The sequence below is a fragment of the Salmo salar genome, chromosome 01 (genome assembly GCF_965601325.2).
Source record: "Salmo salar chromosome 01, fSalSal1, whole genome shotgun sequence".
NCBI lineage: Eukaryota > Metazoa > Chordata > Actinopteri > Salmoniformes > Salmonidae > Salmo > Salmo salar.
This window is the reverse complement of record NC_138291.1, coordinates 70,501,421-70,507,420: the sequence shown is the minus strand read 5'-3', so window position 1 is coordinate 70,507,420 and position 6,000 is coordinate 70,501,421.

Genomic DNA, 6,000 nt, shown 5'->3' with positions numbered 1-6,000 from the left:
TTCGTGACGCGCGGCATTGTGGGAAATGTGGTTTAATCATGTAATATTGGTATTTATCTTCACCCAAACACATCGTTATTATATAAAAATATAACTCATATGAAATGTGTATGATATTTGTTATGATACTATGTTCCATCACAAGTCTTACATTTCATATCATTGTGAGAGATTATAAAAGTATTTACTTATGTACTACAATAACCAAAATACCATTCCTCACCTCCTTAAAGGGGAACAGCAGTGAGGTTGTTGACCTTTTCATACTTGAGTCTACTGACTCAGGACAATACAGAGCCTTATAAGACTAACTCGTTTATTATTCTATCAATTGAAAAAGCAGAGCAGCATTAGGTTTGAAATAATGGCAGGACTTTGAAAGAATGGTAGAATTTTCAATCTCACCCAGCAGCAAGCCCAATGCATATTTTAATTTGAGTCGTTTAGCAGACACTCTTATCCAGAGCAACAAGAGTTAAGTGCCTTGCTCAAGGGCACAACTACAGATTTTTCACTGAGTCAGCTCGATGATTCGAACCAGCAACCTTTCGGTTACGCTCTAAACACTCTTAACCACTAGGCTACCTGCCATCTCAATGTATGTTAAGCCAGCCTAATTTCCTTTAACAATTTGGCCACCAAAAAATAATTCATGAATCACGTGTGACCTGTCATGGAAACTATTTTGCATGTTCTCTAAAAAGAGTGACAGATGGTTCCACATTTGGTAATCGTCCCTCATCAGGTTGTTTTTCTGTTCTTTTTCCCCCACAATTCTCCATCATCACACACACACACACACACACACACACACACACACACACACACACACACCACACACACACACACACACACACACACACACACACACACACACACACACACACACACACACACCCACACACACACACACACACACACACACACACACAAAGGATACACTCGTGCAGGAAATGACACTAACTCCCCAGTCCATTCCTTTGTTCCTCTTATTCTTGGCTCCCGGTAAAGTGTATTTCTGTTACAGATCATTTGAGGCATAGCCTAACCACATTTATAAATGTGTTTTGCAAACTTGATTAATTAGGTGGCTTCCTGTGAGATACAACTGGATGGAAGCAGGTGGAAACTCTGGAGCTAAATTGAAAGTAAAGCTTAGCAAGAAGCATAGCTAAAGCAAGAGGACTCTGTCCTGCCTCCTTAATTCTATTGTAGTGCTTCTGTCGAAACAAAACAAACAAGATTTTTATCTGCAAGAAGCTGTTTATTTGTGGCCTTGGTTCACCAGCAAACCCCACAAACCACTTGTATATTTATCACTGTGTCTTAGAAATTCCTCGAGAGCAGCAGTAGTATCTTTCAAAACATCATTGAGTTTGCATGCTGCTGGGCCTGCAATGAGCTGTAGAGCACTCCTCCATTACTCAGGGATTCAGCTTGATTTCTTGTGAAACAGCAGTATGGTAATAAGGCATTGTTGCAGTTAAATTACATAGAGATATTTTGGGTTTGATCTTAAATGGATATCCACTGTGCTTTGGAGCTAGGCAAGACAAGCCTATTTCTTCCCCCAAATTCTTCACATTGAATGCTACGCATGGCCAATAAACAGGATTTATGTTTTCCAGAATCACTCTCAAGGTCATGATGGATATAATGTGCTTAGAGTTGTCGGGTCTCTCAACCCAGAGTCATTGTGTGCTCTCCCGACACTCCGCTGGGTATTTGCAGGAAGCCAGGCTGTTGTACAGTCCCCCCACATGCTATCTTATCCCTAGGGATCCATAAGGAGTGGCTAACGGCTAGCTAACAGTCTTTTTATTTTTAAACTTCTGCTTATAGCCACAATCTTTATTACTAAACAGTTGGTCCTCCCAACTAGAGTAACATCGGCTTTCTGTCTCCTGTCACCACACTTTATATGGAGCGTATCAATTGTAGATATACCAAATTAAAAACAACTAATTGATAACAAAATATTCTAGGGTAAAGGGTGCCAAAATGTTGCATGCATATCATTCTGTCAACAAAGAAACATTAAAAAAAGTCATATTTGGCATCACTGATGTCGTTTCAAGTTTAAGAATCTAGCCCACTGGTTTCATAAAGCCACTTAATGTATTATCACAGCTTCCAATGAAAACAAAGGTTCTGGCTGGAGCCTTTGATTCAAGCTGGCCTTTCAGGGATAAAAAGAGGAAGAGGGATAGAGAGAGGGTGGCGGGGAGAAGAGTGAGCTTAGGCATTGGCTTGCAAGTGCAGGGCCTCATGGCCCCCATCCACTAACAGCCCATCCTCTCTGCTTGTTTCCTATCGACATAGGGTCCCTGCACTGTGAACAGGGGACTCAGAGGACTTGGAGTCTGTTGATAATGGGCCGTTTCTCCTTTGAGAAGTTTATTATCTCTGGCAGAGGAATCTTCAAACATTCTCTCTGGCCAGGCCTGGGCCCACTGACTTCATATGCTAGATTTCATATTGTCAGTTTGAGTTTGTGTTGCTGGGTGAAAAGTTATGATTTAACAGATATTTAATATCTTAACCAAGGTGGCTTTATGAATGCTATATTCAAGAAGCCATACAGTATAGATAAAATGATCAATGCAGAGCCAAAGAGATACTGATTTAAATAGTTATGTGGCTGGGCACCCAAATTCAGGTCAACCTTTTGAGATTTGTTTATCTTCTCAAGGAAAGATAAAAACATGCTACATGCAGTATTATTACATTGTAATGCAGCTTTTTAAATCATAATGTATGATGAGGTGTTGTCTATATCAAAGATGAGGATTGTAAAGCAGAATGGAGGATGTTTGGATTATCACTTCCAAATGGACTACAAGAGTCGCAGGGGAGACGGGACATGTACACAATTCAAGTCCCTGTAGAATGTATAAAGCAGAGTAGAGTTGATGTCAACAGCAGGCATATGGTATACAAGACTGTAAAGGTCCAGTGATAAATGGTCATACATTATGGCACCACACAATCAACTTACTTTTGTCAAGCAATGTGCAGAAACATAACCTATTTATATCTTATTCCTGTCAATCAACATTATTTATCATTGGGAATGTTATTATTAGTTACAGTTAGCCAATATGTTGGTACATCATTTGTGTGTGTGGTGTGTGTGTGGGGACATTATACAAAAATATGCGTTGTGGCATCACTGGTGTTTGGTAAGAAAACAGCCACCCGATGCATAGGGAAATATTGACATCAGCCAAGAAGCAACTGCATCCATGATGCAACAATTAACAAATGTCCACATCCTTTTAATGATGACAACACAAAGTGTCATTATTGCTCGTCTCTACGAGATCAGTGTTGTGTATTGTGTTGAGAACAAACCTGTTTTGAGATGTCATTTTCAAAACAGTAGATTTCAATGAGAAATCCAGTGTGGAAGTCTAGGATGATAATATCATTCATTTATTCTACAGCAAGCCTACAGCAATCCACACAGATTTGAAAGATCTCACTCTAAATTTCCTGCCTGGACAATTGCAAACTTTCTTTATCTTTACCATGATCCATCCTAGGGCTGACCCTATTTAGTCGACTGGTCAATTGTTTGGTCAATAGGCTGTTGGTCGACCAATCATTTTTTAATTGAGCAGTTGCAAAAAAATATTTTTTTATGGCACATCTTGATTGATGCCTGTCTCAGTGGACTAATCCAATTGCGGAGGCCACGGGGATGGCACACCAGTATCACCAGTAGTATATTTACTGTTAATTCACATAATTTCTCATCTACAATGTTTGTTTGGCTGCCGTAATTTCTGTTATTAATGAATTCAATATGTTATTATTACAGTGTTTTCCAGTTGTTATTGTCGGAGTGGACACGTTATTTGCAGAGCTCACAACCTAGGCTACACTTATGCGAAACAAGTTTGGGTTTATTTCATTCCATTAATGATTTGTCAATTTATTCATTGTGCTTTGTTTGGAGCGCTCCTGTCAATGTTGAGTAAGGAGGCACACCTGATTATGCATAGATGTAGGCTTATAAATGTGCCCATTTGGGGATCTGATAGTATTTCTGATTGTCTTAACTCAACAACACTAATGAGCTGTGGAGCTTCTCAAAGTCATTTTTACCTTCACCTCAAACAAATCAAATCAAACAGCAAGTAAACAAAGTCTGTTTTTACATCCATTGAGAATGACAATAGTTCCTCAATGTAGCCTATTTGAAAAATCTTTCCAGCTCTCTCCCTTTGATAACCACTTGGCATGAAAGGAAATAAAATGTAATGCTCTGATTCAGTGGAAACATCATAAAATAGGCCTACCTTATTACTTCTTATCCCTTGTGCAAATACAGCTGTGTCTGTCTGGAGCTCACTGGCCAGAATATTTTATACAATGTTGTAAATTTGTTAGCACAAGCTTTAGGCTGCACCAAGTTGATAGTTGATACAATGTTTCAAGTTTCTTGCAGACAGGCCATGAGTAACCAATGTGATTCATTTTTATCTGGATATTTTCTACCTGCGGGCTCCAATGTTTTTATTTGTTGGCTTTATGTAGGCTATATTGACTAGTTGGCGATGGCAATAGAAGTTACTTTTAGATTTGTATCGTTTTCATTTAGATTTAGATAGAATTTTTATTAATCACATGACAATGATTTTGAGATATGAAGACTTGATTATAAAATAAAAATGTGCATATGAAAATCAGAACTGGCACACAGATCGGTAGAAATTGTAAGATAAATTGGCACTCCAAATGTAAAAGGTTTGCCGACCCCTGATGTAGCCTATTACCGGCAACTTCGGGAGAGTAATGGCAGAATCTGTGAAGGCCAGCTGCAGTGGGTAGCGAGAGGAGGGACAGGAACAGGTTTTTGTCTTCCAGTTAGGCTATCTTGATCTCTGGCTCCCTCTTGAGTCATTTGTGTGTTTTAATGATTGAATCACAGTGTGCTTAAAGCATCAGACAAGCTCAGTAGCCTACGTATAGTTGATTTTATTAAAATACATAGGGTGTTTCTATATATGGAAAAATACATGTTTTAAAATCGAATTGGCCGGACTCTTGGTCGACCAAGATTTTATTTAGTCAGAGACAGCCCTAATCCATCCACAACACTTTAATTCATTATGAGATGTTTGAACTTGGCAACCTTTTCATAGGAACTGAGAGAAAGGAGAGGGGACTGTCTCACCCATTGCTACCCAGAGGTACAAGGCAGCCCATCATATGAGTCTCATTCAAAATACAGTTTTGTGAATGGATCAACAATTATACGGAATTCAAGGGTACATTTGGAGACAGTGTCGACAGAGATGAATCAAATAGCAAAAGTCTACAAAGGACTTGTCTACCATGCATCCTGTCTGATTATGTTCTGGTAATGTTGGCAGTATTGCGATTACAGTGTAACAACTACAGTGCATGTTGTATTATTTTATGGGGGATGGATATATATTTTCCATATATAATTATTATTTATTTTTTTACAGTCGGTAACACTTTATTTGGATAGTCCATCTGTAGATGCTCTACAGACTATCGGTAACATTTCAACTACACTGAACAAAAATATAAATGCAACATGTAAAGTGTTGGTCCCATGTTTCATGAGCTGAAATAAAAGATCTCAGAAATGTTCCTATACGCACCAAAAGCTTATTTCTGTTTACATCCCTGTTCGTGAGCATTTCTCCTTTGCCAAGATAATTAATCCACCTGACAGGTGTGGCATATCAAGAAGCTGATTAAACAGCATGATCATTACACAGGTGCACCTTGTGCTGGGGACAATTAAAGGCCCATCTAAAATGTACAGTTTTGTCACACAACACAATGCCACAGATATCTAAAGTTTTTAGGGAGCGTGCAATTGGCATGCTGACTGCAGGAATGTCCACCAGAGCTGTTGCCAGAGAATTTAATGTTAATTTGGCAGTACGCCCAACCGGCCTCACAACCGCAGACCGTGTGTAACCACACCATCCCAGGACCAACACATCCAGCTTCTTC